Raw genomic sequence first — 18,924 nt, 5'->3', positions numbered from 1 at the left:
GTGTATGTACACAAACCTGGATGAGGCTACGTATGTACATATTAATTCTTTGACTTACGATTCATTATCACGATTCTATCAAGTACAATCTGTCTTTTGCAGAATTTATGCGGATCTAGATTTCCATGCCAGAAATGTAAACTAATATGTATATTAACTGGAGGTTGAATTTGAACAATTGGAAACTCGAATTTGAATATTTGAATTTTTTCAAGTTAGATATTTCAATCTGAATATACTTGAATCCATATTTGAATTTCACATTGAACCTACCTACAATTATATTTCAATTTAAATATGTGAACCTATATATTTGCATTTCAAGTCGATCCTAGCAACTGTAGTGTTTCAAGCCGAGTATTTGGATTTGAATGTTTGAACTCATATTTGAATTTCAACACTCGGATATCAAAAGTTCCAATTAAAGTTAACTGCGAAGTCAATCTCCGACCTGAAACTTTCTTTTCCGGCAGTCATTCAAGTGTCACATCTCTCTCCAAACATAATCTTGTACACATTGAGAACATTATCTCTCGGAGTGTGTGATACCGATGACGAAACGCTGTTACGTTCTATCAACCGGGTCGATCCGTCGGAATTTAAATGAGTTTCTCTAAGGTGGTTTCTCCCTGGACTATCGATAAACGGTGCAATTACAAATCAACTGGTGGCGACCGTGCAAAAATTCTCCTTTTGATCGGCCTCTAATTCCAACAAGCCCGAAAAGAAATTCGCGCGCCGCGATATCGTGCTTTCAACCGGCGGAAGTGACGCACGCAATGCCGTACGATTAATCGGCCAATAATAATTTACCGAGAAATTCGCGTGATTTCGCGAGATACCATCGAACGATTCCAGAATCGCGGCTATTTAAACATCGACAGAAACGTCACTCAAGATTAACTGTACGTAGCTTCTAATATTTCTTATCTTTCTCGCGAAATCTTATCATCTTCTTCGGTCGGTCTAATATCCAAGCTCGCTATTAAGCAGTAATATAATTGAAAAAAATTCGAGAGTCGTGTTATCTTCGCGGGAAACGTCGTCTTATTAATGAAACGTTCTGTCGATGGAAAATTTGCGTTTACGACGGCTGATACACGGCGTTAATCGTATAACGGTTTCTGCTATTAAAACGATTAAATTGCTCGAATGGATTAGAACGAGCGTTATCGTTCTACTCTCTCGTAGCTTTATTTATTTTTACATTTGTCTCCTTCTCTTTTTCTCGACTCGCATGATCAGCCAAGGGTTGACCAATGCAAGCACGACGGTAGTAAACCTTCGCGCGCGACAATTTGAATTGATCATCGCGTTATGCGCGACCAATAAATCGGAGAATACTGAACCGAGTCGAGTGATTCACGGCCTGAGCACTTAAGGGCTTTAAATCTCGTCTCTTCCTCCGGTTTTCTTGCTCCTGTTGCCTTCGTTTAATCAATGAAGTGCGAGGCGTGGTGGAGAACCGCATACCCTGCATGCAAGCTGAACAGGACGCGAATCTTTGATGAACTAGTGGAATAGTTAGATTTATCTGGCGTACAAATTATTACGGTTATCTCGAATCTTAGACAGTCACGATTACATAAATTATATCGATAACGCGTGTAATAGTTTCTTTGCGAATATATCTATTTAGAAATTTAAATGTAAGATATTTTGGATTTATATCTTATCAGGAACGAAGCTTCCAGTTTTACAAATTTATGTTTCGACAACTTACTCGATCATCTCACGCTAACAATTAATCGCCAATCTTTCATCGAGAACTTTTTCCCATACTTCGAATGAGATTTTCCCAATAGTCAGATGGTAATATACTCGAAGCTTCTCACAGACAATCGCACGACTGCGCTTCGCATTCCGCTGTCGTTTCTTCCTCGCCATCCAGTTTATCTCATAAATATTCCCGCTAATATATACCTTATACACGCAGGAAGTCGTAAAATCGAAGTCACTGTATCAGTCCCATAATTAGGCACCACGCACAGCGCATTATAAATTACTACGTAGCATCAAAAAACCACCAACACTTGAAAACGACGAAAAGAAAAATCGATTCATACTTTTCGCGGATATTGCTCCCAAACGTTCTGCCCGGGAAAATTGCTTCCTTCTCTTCGATTATCATTTCGTTTCGAGGAAACCATTGGATCACAGATCGCCCGGCAATCGTCCAAATTGTAACGTTCCTGGAGCAATAGAACGAAGAGGAAGAGGAAAACGAACGAGAAAAAGACACGGGACAACCCTTCATCCGTGTGTTCGACCCTTTAATTCCCTTCCACCAGTTCCTCGAACGCCGTGAAATCACTTATTCCCTGTCTGACCAGGGACGGCACATATCTCCTGCAGAGTCGCGCGTTCCTCCCGTGGTTGCAACATTATTTCTAGCGAGAGCCGCGTTAAAGGGTGTTATTACGCGTATCCGATGGCTGGGCGTAGCTCGTACGTTTCCAGGGCTTTTCGTAGTCAGCAAAAACGTAGCTCGATCGCGTTCCTAGATAAATCGTGGCTGGCCGACCCGCCTCAGGCCAACTGCCCCCCTCCACGCCATCGAGATTTCGCGAATTTATGTGCATTACACATCCGGATAGTTGCAGATCGGTGCAGCAAAATTTCTTTGCGGTTTGGTCGTTGCTTTTATCGAGAACGTTATTTCTCGGATTGTATTTTTCGCGACGAATGTGGAATAATAAAAGGACGCATAGTTTCGCATAGTTTCCATTCAGCGTAGTAAAATTTTTCTGCGGTTTAGTGATTGTTCGTATGGTTGTAACACGTCTATTGTATTTTCTTCGTGACAGGTATAAAATAAACGAATTGCCAGAACCACTGATGATATATTTAGGAACGTTTATTTGTATTACGCGTTTCAAATGCATAGAAATAGTTTCAAGCCAATGGCGTAGGATGGTTTTAGGGTGCAATTTTGCTGCTCTAATCTGTTGGTTTTGCTTTTTCGTGATCGATATAGAAGAATAAATGGATGCGTGGAGTTACGTGTTATTAAATACAAATCCATGCGTTACATATCCACGTAATTAGAAACTGGCGTAGAAGAATCGTTTGAGCGTTCAGTGTTGATCTTACGGTTGTATACGTGTTCGTTTTATTTTTTCGCAGCAAACAGGAGAAAATAGATGGATAAGCAGAATTACGTATCGTTGAAGGTATTTCTGCTAACGTGTGAATGGTTACGAAGAAGAGTATCTTGTTCGATCGCTGCGATTACGACACAGTTTTTCTGCTATCGATGAATGATTGTGAAAGTGTGATTTTCTCACCTTAAGCTTCTATTTCTTTCATCGTTTCAAGTTTACATATCCCTGACTAAGAACAGTATGGTATCTTCGATCGTTCTCAACGCGACGCGATTATGTTTCCTAATTTCTTGACGGATACTGCAAATTCGTTTCCCGAACAGGTTAAATTTTGTTTCGTTTCTTTCCTACCGTCTTTACCTGTGATTTTAATACCGCGATATTGTACCGTAACACGAAACAACGTTTGCACGATGGAAGAGCCAACAGTTACACATAGATCGTGATCTCAAACGCAACTGTACAATGCGCCTGTATATTGTAAATACATGTTGCGTACCTGACACAATGACAATGTACATGGCAATCATTGTACCTTGCTATCGTGTTGCAGTTCTACGATGTAAATGCGCGTTGCATCCGCATAATGCAATCGCGCTCTACAACCGCAACAACAATCCTACATTCGAAATTAAAACAACGATCTCCACGTCACAATTTATCTAATTTCCTGAAGTCCTTTAATGTCTCCTTTAATTTTACAAATGTTCGATCTTTCATTTTACAAGTAACCCACGCTCGAATTATATAAAAATAAATCGAAGGAGAGGTTGTGGTCTCATCGAGCGCATTTACGATGCTATTTAACGCACTTTTCCGAAATGTAACACCTTTGGATTTAATACTTTGATACCGATCACTGATCCAACACCGAAATTATTATGATCGCGCGAATTAATTGTTCCTCGGGGGCAGCGTGCACGTTGAACGCCGTGTTTGCCGTGAAGCGCACAAAGCGAACGAGGGGCAGAGGGAAGGCGGAAAAGATATCTCGAGACAAAAGAAGTTCTGGTAATGAGAGTCTCGTTAAAGAATCCTCTATCTCCCCACGTAATTTCCCGACGGCCCTGCGGAGGCCAAGATAGAGAGAGGAGAGAATTCGTTCGAAACCAGGTCCCTTTCCTAAGACTGTCCCCCTATCCCGCCGTAATCGATCTTTTTCGACCATTCCGATCAGTTGGTCTCCTGGTCGGTCAACCTTTTCCTTTTACTCCTCGTACTAGCTTTAAGCCCGAAACAGAAGAACCACGTGGGACAGATCGAATCCATGGAACGCCAGAGACATTCGCAGAAACGAGGCGACAGAACAGAGAGGCGGAACAAGAGTTCCGTTAAGGAGGGAGAAAGAGGGAAAACGAAGGATGAGAATGGCGAAGTGGCCGATGAGACGAAAGACAAAGGAAGAAATCGGTGGTGAGTGGAAGGCGAGGCGAGCATCGTAATTCGATAAACGTACAGATCGACGATTTTGCGCTGGTTTTCTGGGTAGCCGGTCGCATAAAACACCGAATGCTCCTCGATCACGTGGCATGATGGCGATCGAAACACGCCATGGGGGGAGGCTTTTATGCGCGAGGGAAGCACATCGAGGGAACTCGGTACGGTGACGAACGCGTGTTTCGAAAAGAGGACAAGGAAGGGAGAGGAAGGGAAGATGCAGTGAGTGAAAGAGGGGAGGGCAGAAACGAAGGACACGCCGGTGGGAATTAACAGGAGAGACGAACGACGCGGAGGTCCGACGCTTTTCCCCGTACCAGCGCCACGATGGCGGCCATCTTTGCCCTTCCTCCTCATCTTCGTCGTCCTTTTCTCTTCCTCACCTCCGTTACCGTTCTCCGCTCCTCGTCCTCGTTGATCGTGTGTGCACGTCAAACGCCAGATCGAACCTTTTTCTTTCGAATGTGTCGTCGTCGTTGAACGGTGTTGGCTTTCCTTCGATGTAGACTATAGATTCTTATTTTGTCGGAGATTTAGGGGTAAAAAAGGCGTGTGGATATTGTAGGGCTTTTATAGTCTCGAAATTCAGTACGCAGGGAATGTAATGAAAATTGTTCTTGTGTTAATTCTATACGGTGAACGTTGAGGTGGCATGAAAAGGAAACGTAGAATTTAGAGAACAATATATACGTAGGAAACATCGTATCGATCTGGGAATATTATCTAGAAATATTCATTAATTTACAAATCGTCGTAACTATTACATTGTACATTTATATTTCCAATGATTATACTGTTTGAACATTTCTACCTTGATATTTCCAACATACTAATGTGTTTCCCCTAAAGAATATATATCACGTATAGATCTGGTAAACTTCTATTCGAAGCGATAATCAACCTCGATAAATCTATCACTGAATCGACATATACTGTAAAAGGCACCTACTCTATATGTTTCTTTTCCTTATGATCGCACTTTGTAGATCACTTCCTCACCTACGCGCCGCGAGATCACGTAACAAGGAGATAAAGCCCGTTTGTTTTTCACGCGAGCCGAAAATGCGGAGGTGTACTATGCCGTTGCTATGCAAAACGTGTGGAAAATGTGTGCGAGTACCGTTTTGGTAACGAGTGGGAAGCGCTCGTACATAGAATCGTAACGGAAGCTAACAGAAAAATTTCCTGTCGTATACTTGGTCCACTTACGATTATTAATAGTTCGTGCTACCACTTTCGAACGGTTCTATCTGATTTTTCATCCAAGTCGAGCCACAAGGCTATCCTATGATATTTTTCTATTTATTATTTATAAGTTATTATTTTTTAAGCGTTCGATCGAGAATACTTTCTGTTGCAACGATAGTTTGCAGATACAGTTTCATTGATTGATGTTTGAACTATCACTTTTTTGTCCGCGTTTATACACGCCGCGGAACACTATTTTAAAATGCCGCTGACTCTCGGTTTTATAGGTGTTATTGGCTCGATCCTATCTGTTGAATCTACGCTCCGTTTAATAAGCGTAGTAGTAGCTTATGATAGATGCTTTTACAGATTCAGTTTAATCACGCTAAACGCCAGTGCGCAGGGCGTTGCCAGCGAATGAAATCAACGCGCTTAATCGATACATATTGTTGCGTGTAATCGACGGAATCTACTCGATCAATCAATTCTTTTGCAACCGGTATGGAAAACAAAATGACAAGGACTGTTTCTTGGTAAACCAATCCTCCAGACTATCGAGTAATAACTCGAAAAAGTTATAGAAGCTTGTGCTGTTAAGTTAACGACAATTATCAGATAACACTTTCAACTTTCCTGCAAAACTATGCTATAAATTTCTATCGATATTTCTTTCTAGTCAAACCGGAATTTTAAATGCTATAAATTGCTCAATAATTCTGAAAACCTACAAATTTCAACGTTTCCTTTTTCTATTCAGCCACTGTTAATTATCTCTTACGTAACGCTTTAAATTTCCACGAAAATTACAGGAATATGAAAAAACTTCATATCACAATCTTTTAAAAAGTCGTTCAATAATTCCACAATTTTACAAATATCAATGCTTTTTTAAAACCCACCCCTTCTCAGTTAAACCATTGCTGATCGTCGGTCATCTCGATACTTTAAACGCTGAAGAAACTTACAAGAATGTCAACGATCTTCGCACAGTGATCTTTTAAAAAAAGGTCGTCCAATAATTCCCAAAACTTCCAAATATCAAGGTTTTTCTAAAATCCATCTTCTTCTCAACCAAGCCATTTCTAATTATCAATTATCTCGACACATTAAATTTCGAAGAAAATGACAGAAAAATGCTAAAAATCTTCTCTCACCTCGATACTTTAATCTGAACGACGATCAATTTTTAATCTTTAATCTTCTAACATAATCGTATACGTGCAAAGTCTGTACGAATCTACGTATAAATCGAGCCTACGAATTTTACCAACTTCCATTGCCACTTTCCACCCATGAAACCCAAATTTTTTCCACGTGCACGATTCGCAGATCGAGATTTCCACCGTGTCCAGGGTAAGGTCGCAAGAAACGCATCGCAATTCAGCTTGCAGAGTTCATCGAGGACCGGTATCGATCTGGAGAGCGCGTTGCTCGCGAGAGGATGCCGGGACTGCGGCCCTACGCTTGGGTATGAGTAATACGTTCAGGCATGTCCGATCTCCAGGTTCGCAGGCACGTCTCTGCCGAGTGAGATTTTTCTTGCACGCGCCGCGTGCACGCACGCACGCTCGCCGACCGCGCCACTTCTTTCCCTTCCCTTATTTCGGCATTAGTTCTTACCGGCCTAAGGCAACATAAGGACACCACCACGACGACTAATTGGAGTTCTTTGCCGCCGGGGACGAGCTACGTGCATCCATTTCAAGTACAATTAAAATCGTTTGGGAAATCGCCAGCTGGACGCCGGTCGTTCCTGGTGAACTGCCAGCTCTGCTATCAGGGGAGTACGTATGAGGTTGGAACGTGTCTGCACCGTGAAACTGATGGAGGGTTAATCCTCTTTTTGTATTATATATATATAGAGTGTTTCCTTTATCTGGAAAAGTCGAAATATTTCTATAATCTGTAATCTGTAACTATGAAAAAAATGTTTCAACAGGAGCTGTTTTGCTGGGAAGAAGACATCATATGGTGCAGATTGTCTTCTTACCGGTCGAGTACAGTGGAGCAGATTTTAACGCCAACTTCATTTTTTAAAACAGAATGATATATTTTCCCCTGCAAAAAGATATTAATATATTTCCGTCGAGAAACCATTAGTTTGGTGGGCATGTCAAGTTTAATTTGTCAAGTTTAACGTATGAGAGATAAGAAGTGGTATTTTTGTGTTTACCTTTTCTATGCCTTAACCTGGAGTCGGTTAACTGGAGTTCAGGGAGATACATTCGTTAAATCGGATATTGCGATGACGTCAGTTCGGATGAACGGAGTTGAAATAAATCGAGTTCTACCTTATTGTATTTTTATTAGTCATGAAAATATAATGTATTCTATAAGCTAATGCGATGTCTTAAAAAGCTGTTACTGCTAAATCGAGTTGAAACGCAGATAGAACGGTATATACGAAGATGATTGATTTTATTATACGGGCCTTTCAGAAGTTAGATTGATCGACTTCACTTTTTATTAATTTGCGAGTTCCATTGCATAAGTGCACGATTAATATTCAACGCTTAAGAGACACATAAGTTACTTCCAGAAGCTCGTTCATCACAAGACAATGATATAAGCAATAGAAAATTCCAAGATAAATTTAAATCGCAGTCCGCGATTATGATATCTACGCTATTAATTAAAGTATCTGTCTAGAATTCCATAAATAATTCTCGACCATTACTATTTTCTACTTTCTACACTTCCATTTCACATAGAAATCGTGTCTCGCGAACCAATAAAAGATCGCGCCTCTGTAAACAAAATTGAATTCAAATGACAGCTGGCGGATCTAGGTGAGATCTAGATACGGAAAAACAGGCGAAAAGAAGTTCACGAGCTGCGTGTTCGACCGCGAGGAGATATGTCGACACATGGAACGCAGGCCTGGCCTGTTATCTCGCGTATCGTAATCAGTCAGCGGCGCGAACAGAATTTGTCTTTGCGTCAGCCGATTTCCATTGCTGAATGATTACGATACGGTAGCGACCGGATCGCGAGCCAACGGGGAGAGAAAAAGGGGCGGAAGGGGCGCGAGGGATATTGGGAAATCTTATTTCTAATTTTAGTGCGTGTTATGAACCGATAGATCGTTACGCTCCGGTGATCGTAATAACCGACGGTTTGTGCACGGGTAAAAAAGTGTCTGATCAAAGTTTTTTCGGGAAAAGTGCTGGCGTCTCGTTTCATATTTTCTGCTCCATGATATTAAGTCGTATTATGAGATCTGTCGTTTTTGCTCTAAATCTCGACGAGATTCTCGCAGAATTTTTTACCTGTCTGCATAGTTTCCTAATTAATATCGATCTTTAATGGTGAAAATGTATAGACAATTGACAGAATGATGGAAATATGGTAATTATGTGTTTTATATATTTTACAAAAACGAGATAGTGACGGTGACGACGATGTCTGAATATTTGTTGGCAATAGGTATGCACTGGTTCTCACTTATTTTTCCTTTGTTTATCAGCAAACTGTAGATGTAAGGACATAAGGACAAGGATAGTTTTTGATATTTTCGTACAAAAATTTTCAACAAATTCCAAATTACGGAAGATTTTATAAGTTAGAAATAGAAGAATTAAATTCCATACAGGAAAGTATTTTGAAAGACAAGAAAAAAATATCTTTGCACTTTGTAATTTTATGTCAGTGTCGCGGCCACGAGGCAAATAAGTTGAACGATCTAATAGGTATGTTTTTAGCTATTTGTTGGTAGGTTTAAAATTGTCTGGAAGTCGCGAAGTTATAAATGATCATCGTCGTTAATTGATGGTCATCGTTGGAATTTGAGAAAGTAAGTTTCACCAGCAAAGTGACTTCCCCTGTGATACTCTGATAGGTCGACACGCTAAAGACCGTAAAGGATAAGGATATAATTTCTACGAGGAAAGGATATTAACTTATTGCACGCGGGGATGTTAATTTGATTTACATATGTTATCGATTGCAAAAGATGGAGATCGTTGCACCGGTTGTTGCGGCTTTTAAGTACCACGTTTGGCCGAGACGTAATTACCATTTACCTATATTTACCCACGAGTAATTACTGTAATTTATTTTCATGTAGGATAACGCTTTAGTAATCGTTTTTATCGTTTACTAGGAAACACTCTTTCTCTCGTTAAAGTATATTCAAACTTTCAAACTCTATATTCCTCTTAAAAACCATACAAAAACTCACTCTTTTTCTCTGTCATCCAGAGATGTTATGAAGTATCCTTCAACCATAGATCTCCATTCGTTGTCTTAGAAATCACAAAATATGCCCTTTTCTTCCAGCAATCCAATCCGACCATTTTCGATCATGTCGCAAGTAAACAAATTTAGATGAAACTTCCACAAGTCGGCCTTCCTTTGCATTTAATCGTTCTTCGATGCAATTCAAGTGACTGCTTCCCTTTCAAAATACAGCATTCGTCCCTATCCTAACCAACCCCGTCTCTGCAAAACCCAATTATTTCCAAATTTACAAAAAACAACGCAGACGCTCCGCCTAAAGTATTCTTCAACTCTAGAACTCGAACATTTTTCCGAAAAGTCACGAAACTCGAGCCTTTCTTTTCGAAATCGACTGAGATTAAACGGAGCTTGTATCAAAAATCAGCCGACGTTTCATGTTTAATCACCGTTCGATCCAATCGAAGCGACCCCTTTCATCGGAGAATCGAGTCAGCTCGTCAGACTTTCATCGATCGATGAACCAACCGCGACATAATCGTTTCTTCTGGACATTGTTCGAGAGTCAGGGGCTTGCGTCCCCGGAAGCCGCAAAAACTCGGGAACCGCGCATATATGTATACCCGCGGGGAGGCGGTGAACGCTGAAAACACGACGGATCAAAGGCGCCTCCGAGCGGCGCAAGAAGCGGGTGCGGCGATCCGCGAGGACAACGAGACGAGGACAGAGCGAGGGATATGTCCAGTTTACATTCTGCTTTCCGCGAACGCGAAACTTTTTACCATGATGCACCGTCATTACGGCAATTTGCCGCGCATACGAAACGCGGCCCCTGGTTAAACTCGAAAATTCGAGCTGCAAGCGAACAAGGAGAAGCCCCACCATTTCGTTCGTTCGTTCGTTTGATTGCAACTTTGTGATCGTCGTTGAGCGGATCTTCTTGCGAAATTTTCTGAAATGTTTGTGTTTTTCTTTTTGTCGTTTTTGTATCGATTAAAAATTTTCTTCTTCTCTTATTCTTTGAATAGGCGCGTCGCATCGACAATACGATCATTGGCGAAGGGTTTCGCTTGTATCTCCTCTAGGATCTTCTACTATGTGCCTGTCTGTTTGATAAATTTCCAGAGGCTTTCTCTACTTTTGTTTCGAATTGAATGATTGCGTGAGCTTCTTGGGGTTTTGAATGTGTTCCGTGGTTCCTATAATTTCGTGCGTTTCAGAATCATGCGTTGTACCGTGACTGGTAATGTAATAGAAACTTGTAATAGTAACGTAATTTGTTCGTAACGGAAATTCGTGCGTTACGCTTGTGTGTTCAATTAGCAGTGAATAGCTTGACTTGGTGGTTCTATTGTATGGTGGTTCGGAGGCGTTGGAAGGATTCGAGTATCGCTTTGCTGTTTTATGTGATCTTATAGAATTTATGCCAGTCCATCTCTCATTCAGTTTCTCGAATAATTTCTCTACCTAATAGATTTCTTAATATCTTTATACCGTGGTATACCGAACTCGCCTTTAATAGAAGAAGTTGGTACGATGAATAGCTTGCGAATAAATTTCCCTTTTCCATGTATTAGGTCGTCCGAAAAGTTTCTTTCGTTTTATAAGGAAATAATGGATGCACAACATCCGTTTTATATTATTTTATCGAATTACGTATGATCCATTTTGTTCTATCAAAACAAAGATCACAACGTTCGACAGATTACGTTTCATGTTTGTATAAAGATGCGTCGTTGTAAAAGACGTGTCTGTAAAAGATAGACACTTTTCAGACAACTTAATACTTTATAAAATATCCTATTCCTTTTCTTCAACTAAATTTAAAGAAGTTTCAGATTAGGTGCATTTCATATTAGGTGCGTTTCAAATTAAATACGCCGTAAATTGGTTACGGATTGAGATAGTACACATTATCGATCACTTCCAATTTGACTGTACTAATTTTTCTCGAAATGTTTGCGCTTAATATCTTGTACCTTTTACGTACGTTCTCATATATCGTCTTCAAATTTGATCGATACATAGAATTACGAAACTCGCCTCTTCTTAAGATTCAATTCTTTTTTTTTTCTTATTTGGATGAATTTTACAATCAATTCTCATTGAGAATTATAAGTAAATTTTTCTGGCATGGTACTATGTCGTGTTTAATGTGTTTATCGTGTGTTTAGATCCTGGTTGAATCTAGTGCTTAAATCTAAAGGGTAATGTCTTTTTAGCCCGCGGATCTGATCCGACGTGTCAAGTAATTGCGTAACTAGTGGATTTTGGTGTTTGTTAACTCTTATGTTATATCCATTACTGAATTTGGATATTTCTTCTTTGACTGAAGATATTCATGAAATTTCGAAATATTCTATTTATAACGTGCACAAACTATACACATCGATGTTTTCCAACCATAAGTGTCCGAATACTTTGGTGAGTCACTGCGAATATATTTATTTATAGTTTATTCTAGGAAGAAAATATATAATCTATTATACGTTGCATGCAGGCATCGCATTAGCATCTGGCGAAGGAAAAGGAGAAGTGCGCGTTGCGAATCTCGGGTCGAAACGTTTGCGAGCTGGTCGTAAACGCAGACACGGCCCGCGGGGAGGTCTGTCAAATAAATAATCCGCCGAAAGCGTGTACACGGCACGGCTCGTGCCTGTATTGTTCCCGTGTGACGTCACATCCTCGAAAACACTATTATTACAGGCCCTGTGCAGCCACCTTCGCCGCATTAGCATAGATTACGAGCGCTCCCCTTCGAGCGGTCCCGTTTTTCTTCGGTCAGATCGCGCTTCCATCGCGGCGGATTTATTAAACGGAGGCCATTTTCTGGTCCCCCGCTAGGCTGCTGCGTTACAGTGTTCTTTGTTATTCCTCGGGATCGACGTTAACGCGGGTTCAACGATCTTGAATCCTTATTAGAGCGAATGAAGATTCATTCCTCGATATTCGACTCTTGTCTTTTACATTGCGTTAGGTAATAGTCGTTTGGATAAATTAACTTTGCATATCGTTTGCTCTGTCGCGATTTACGCTCCATTTCGAGTGGATATCAAATGCTTTTCGATCTCCTTCGTACTTTTCTATCGCGAGAAATTCTAAAAATTTTAGCAACATCGCCACCTTAAATTGTCCAAATTTAATCGCAGTTTAATCTCATACGAGAAAATCGCACGAGCATTTTTATTGTTCGTGACGATCGACAAGACGATTTCGATGTCTTTAAAAGCTTCAGCACGTCGCACATGGAACTTATATTTTCATTCGCGTATATCAAATTTCTTCTTTCTTTTAACGCAGTTGATAATCGAATTCAGAAGGGGAATTCAATAAGCGAAAGTAGCAATATGCAAATCTCGAAGAAGATTCCATACGTAGCAACGTCGTAGTTTTCGAATATCGTCTTAGCTTGTCATGTGTTTGTTTAAAAATGCGTTCAAATGCATTCCTTTCTTATTTAGATATCCAGAGAGAGGGAGAGAGGTACAATTAACTCATAGAAATAGCTCGACAGCGGCGGTGAACTTTCACGTTAATTTAATTACAGACCACGGATCGGCTATAATTTGGCTGATTGGAAAAGGAATGTGCCGGCAGCGAGATCTCGCGAGTGCCTTCGCGTTAAAATCGCGACGAATGAACTAACGAAAAGAAAAAGGAAACGCTTCGTCGCCTTGTTGCGAAACTTTCGGTTCGATCAAGCGGACAAAGAATGCTTTCTACGAAAAAAGCAGTTTCCTCTTTTTATTTTCGTGCGTGAGAGACGCTCGTCAGGAACGTTAACCAGCGCACCGTAATTTCGTTGAAGGAATCGCGCGAAATATATGCAAATTTCACCGCGGCCGGTCCCGAGCATCGCGCTCTTCGTCTCGTATTTTAATTTTATGTCGCGTATCGCAATTTAGTTTCGTATTTCTCAACGTTCGACCACTCCTTGCCGCACCACGAATGTATCAAACCCCTAAGGAAGTCGCGACAGACACTTGGTCCACGTAATTCTTCGATAATAAAATGTCTGAGAAACGCGAAAAATAAAAATCACTGGCAATTTCGCTTCATTTTGTCGGTTAAACGAAATTCACGTAAACACAGTCGGGATAATTTTATATCGAGAGCAAAACGATAATAAATATTTTATTTGCAGAGTCAAACCGTTGATAAAGAAAGGAATGAAGTATTTATGTAATTTTTATCCAGTAGAAGTTATATCGAATAATCATTCATTTCTGGTTTCTGTACATTATTCGTTATCATTACAGATTACTGTAATATAACGAGAAAAGTCAGAGAAGTCGTATGCGATTCCAACTATCGATCATTACACTTCGTTCTTAATAAGTTTTATCGGACGAAGCAACTATCCGAGTAAAGTAGACGATATATTCTCTGTCGTGATTTCAAAATGTTAATGCTTACAGTACCAATCGATGCTAAACTATGCAGAGAATAATCTTGAAAGAGCCGAGAGATTCAAATCAAATGACGATAGAACTCCTAAATATAGTTCACGAAACATCTATATGTTTTGTCGAGAATAATATTAATTTAATTCTTAAAGAAACCGAGAAATTCACGTCAAAGGATAAAACAATTGTCTTATTAATAATTTTAAATAACGATAAGAAAGTTCAAAGAATAAAGTGACCCAAATAAAATGAGCGAAGAATGCTGAAGAGAAATTCGTCAAATCTATTACTTTCCCCGGAATAATATTAATCAAATATTCGATACACCTTGACCGTCATTTCGAAACGCTTACTCCGAGAGTCAACGACTTCGATCCACGGGTTCATAAATATGCGAGCCTCGCGAAATTGAATGCATTAATATTCAATATGCCGTGACACGGCGATTAAGCTCGATAAACAAAGGCGGACGAATTTTAATCAAACGCAACGTATCAAAGCTTCCCGCGGCTCTTTCGTCTTGCGACAACAAAGAAGGACAAAATGGCGATAAACGGTGGCCGGGCAAACTCGATGGCGCCGCGTGCTTCGAGGTCGAATTAACATCTCCGTTGTTCCGCTCGTCCAGTTATTTCCCTTGACGCGGCCTGCCGGATTATCGATAGGATTCAGCCGCGACGAATCGAGAGTTCGGCTCGGATTTCGTGGATGCGAGCGTTTAAGCTCCGATATAAGTAGCTTACGGAGAAATACTGGGAAAAATCTGATCTGTAATAGCTTCCACATCAGTCGCCAGCTTTTTTCACCCATTTTAATCTGATTATCGTCTTCTCATCGATTGCTGGTTGATCGTTCTTTACGAAGATCCGGAGGAAGTATGTTTTTACACGTATGAGGACCACCGGAGAAAGATATACGTAAATAACAATATGCGATAGTAGATAAAAGTAAATAATAATAAATTTTTTCTGCAATATTGGGGCCCTGCGTTTGATGGTTAGAAGAGTATCTTAATTATTGTATGTAGTTGGCAAGAAGATTTTTTAAATCCTTTCAGAGAAATTTGCTGATGTAAAATAAATGAAACGATTCTAAAGAATCTTTTCCTCCATCAAAAGAATCATTTCTCCCCTCGCGTGTTCAAGCTAGCAAACTCACGTTGCCTTGAGGTAGAAGCAAGCTTTCGAACAGACAGTTTGCCCCTTTTTCCTCGAAACATTGCCAACAAGTTTTTCCTTTCCTTAAATTTTTATGACGTGAAAGCGACAGAATTGTCGCCGATGGTCCCTTGTCGCTTGTTACCGAATGGTGAACAGAGAAGAAAGGATTCCGCGGAATTTGGTTTCGGAGATATTGAAAATATTTATAATAAGCGAGAGAGCGAGGAATAAAAAGCGAAGAGAAACAGACGGATAGGCGTAGATAGAGAAGGAAACACATGGAGACGAGAGAAAGGCGGGGAGAGAAAGAGAGACACGGTTGTTTTCGAGGCCCCCAAGGTCTCCACGTGCATATCTTACGACCGATTAATTGCAGTTGATTTTTATTTGTTGCAAAAGAGCAAGGTGTGCGGCGACCGGTGCGTTTAATGGTTATTTGTTCGCGATATTTCGTGGTATGTATGCGTGTACTGCATACAGATCGTTTCTAAATGCGCGTTACAATGTGAACCGAAAAATTGGAACGGCGAATGAAGATTTCTCATATAGATAGAGAACGTTATCTTCGTTAATTTTGATATTTAATTATGATACCGTTCATCGATCCGAAAGCTGTAGATTTCCAATTTATAATTTTTATAAATTTCAGAAGAAGGAAATAAATTATGGAATTATGGCGTACTAAATTCCACAAATCGAAAGCTACTGGTCAGTAGCCTTCCTTTTCAATCACAGCAAAGCGACTACTGATTTTAGCTTTATCCGCAATCTGGTAAAGTCTTAAAAGCAAAAATAAATTACTCTAGCGACCGCGGCGCTCACCACTATATCTACCATAAAATTCGCGCTAACATTCCTCCGCTAAAAAGGCAACTTTTTATTTTCTTCGCCCATAAATACATCGTTCGCCACTTAAATTCTAGAAATATTCGACTCCAGGTTCTCCCGTTGTAATAATTTTTGCACTGCATTTTCTCGTTCCTTCTGTTCGTTTCTTTTTCGTTTCATTTTTTTTTTCTTTTTTCGGATTATTCATTGTGTCACGGGTGGCTGGTCAGGCGCGCAGTTTAACGCGCGCGCGCGCGTTCGACATAGCGCGGAAGAACGTCATTTCTAAATATACTAGGCAGAAACATTGTTCCTCCGTTTAGTGGTATTTTGCTCGCACGAGAATATATGGAGATTCGAGCGCGATAGGGAAACATTACAAATTAGTTGATCGAGATCTTAATTGCATTTTGAGTTCGACGGATCCTTCGGAATAATTCGCGCACGGGGTGGTACCCGTGGAGTAAGCGACGCGTGGATTATTTATTCGACGCTCTCACGCGTGTACCATATGATTCAGGTGCAGCATAGTGGAAATTGCTGGGCAATTTTCTCATCGAATACGTTGCTTGTTAGAAATATGTCAAGCGAAAATAAACGACGTTTTCTGTCTATCGACAGAATAGTATGATAATAATTAACGAACGATCGATGAACCGATAGCGATAATTTATAATTTATCATCTTTAGTAGCTTATTCAATAGTCGAACAAATAACTTATAAGCATAAATATAAATATAAAAATTTAATTATAATTAAAAATAGAAAATTTATAATCATAAAAATAAAGCGAATAAATTGATAAGACCAAGAAAGAAACATAACGAACGATGTTTTTTTGGAATGAAGAATGAACGATATTTTCTTTCATTTGTTAAATTGTAACATGTATTTCCTCTGCTTCCTCTATTTATATATAATGACTATAAAACAGCAGGAATTTATGGTACAGTCCAATAAATACTACAATTGAAATTTTCTAAAAATTGTACTATTCATATTACTATGATAAACTATTGCCTTTTAAGATCATGATTCTGGTGGTCTCTTGTAAGTATCCATTACCCTAGTACATGTTGTATCTTATCAAATTAATAAATAAATTATTTTTCCCTACTTTTATACACTATGCTATGCCTTGATACTTTAGAGTTTCGCTGCTATTGAAGCATACTTTGCGCCGCCGCTTCAGTTGTCTGGCTACAATACTACTGAAGCGTATGTAGCGCCGCTTTAATTGTCTGATTACGTCTGATACTACTGACGCAACTGTTGCGTCTTTGCTTTCTTGCATTCAATAAACCGACTTACACTAAATATCTCGTACTTTTTATCTATATTTTCAGATCTTGTTTCAAACTTTATCATTATGATCGTGACGATAGATTCTCATTACTAGACTGCGAATTTGTACACATTTATAGAAAATTCGTACGTGCAAAATTGTATATAACACGAGGAAACATATAAGATATCCAAAATACAATGTTTTTTATAATACTTGGTAAGTAAAACAATATTCCAGTGAGATCCTACCTTCTTAAATTAATTTTTAATTAATTTTCCAAAATATAAATTTGCATAAAAATCCGCAGTCTGCTCGTCGCCAATGAAACTTCAAAATGTTTCGTGCAACACATACGATATGTTCATATAATGTTTCTAAAAAATTTCTAATTGTCCAGTACTTTCATAAAACCATTGTATAATACGATCAAATAATTGCAATAAGGCCAAACTGATAAGCAGAACGACCGATCGGCTATGGCGAACGTCCTTGCAGGGCACACTGCGTTTGCGTGACGCTGTATAGGCACGCGGGCGCGAGCAACACGGCGTCCTAATAATAAATTCTACGCAGCAACGTGACTTATCCGCGACCGTGCTCGCGGGTAGGTGTGCGCAATAATTGTTAATTGTCGACGCTGATACACGAGGCCGATAAGGTTCGCCGTTTCAACGTGCTTACGCTCTCTCGCGCGCACACAACAGAGCTATTCGATTTTTCCATGCCGGTGAACAGGCTACTGTCCACGTGCAGACACTTTCCTCGCTACTTTACGGCTTATTAAGGCGCGACACCGTGCAACGATACGTTACTTGCTCGATATAGAGCTGCCTCGAAATGCTCGTACGCGATTCCTCGCCATGCCGTGACTCGTTCCACCGCGGAATTTCATTTTTCCATCTCGTTAAATTCTACACGTACGATTCGTTCCGTTTTCTGCGACGACAAAGCTCGTTACTTTAAACGGACGAGGGAATTTTTGTTTCTTAAGATTTTGCAATATTACCGCGTATGCCAATGTTAATTAATATCTGTATCGTTATTTAAAATGGATCAACGCTTTCGCGGTTTCTTGCGTATTTTTGGAATGAACTTTATTCGTTGACATTTTACTTAATGCAGCCTTCGACTTCGATCTGGCACAGATTTGTATAATGTGACAACGCTTTCTGATATAACAGACGCGATACAATATAACAAACAAATGTAAAACGAATCTCATCGATTATCATAATGAGACAGCGTGACTCTTCATCAACTAAGAATATATCTAAATTCTTCGATAGAACGTGATTTCCACTTTACCAAAAATACTTGGAAGTACTTACATTTCCAT

At 39.8% G+C, this 18,924-nt stretch overlaps 2 protein-coding genes across 12 annotated transcripts in view; one reads left to right on the top strand and one right to left on the bottom strand.

The window, feature by feature from the left end:
• Window positions 1-18,924, top strand: part of chn (zinc finger transcriptional factor charlatan) — a 263,213-nt gene that overhangs the window by 109,931 nt on the left and 134,358 nt on the right. The gene's annotated exons all lie outside the window — the stretch shown is intronic.
• The window catches only part of grh (grainy head), a 162,078-nt gene that overhangs the window by 122,764 nt on the left and 20,390 nt on the right, over window positions 1-18,924 (bottom strand). The gene's annotated exons all lie outside the window — the stretch shown is intronic.

This window comes from Bombus flavifrons, chromosome 13 (genome assembly GCF_040668555.2).
Source record: "Bombus flavifrons isolate JBK064 chromosome 13, iyBomFlav1_principal, whole genome shotgun sequence".
Classification (NCBI taxonomy): domain Eukaryota; kingdom Metazoa; phylum Arthropoda; class Insecta; order Hymenoptera; family Apidae; genus Bombus; species Bombus flavifrons.
This window is presented reverse-complemented; position numbering and strand designations above follow the sequence as displayed.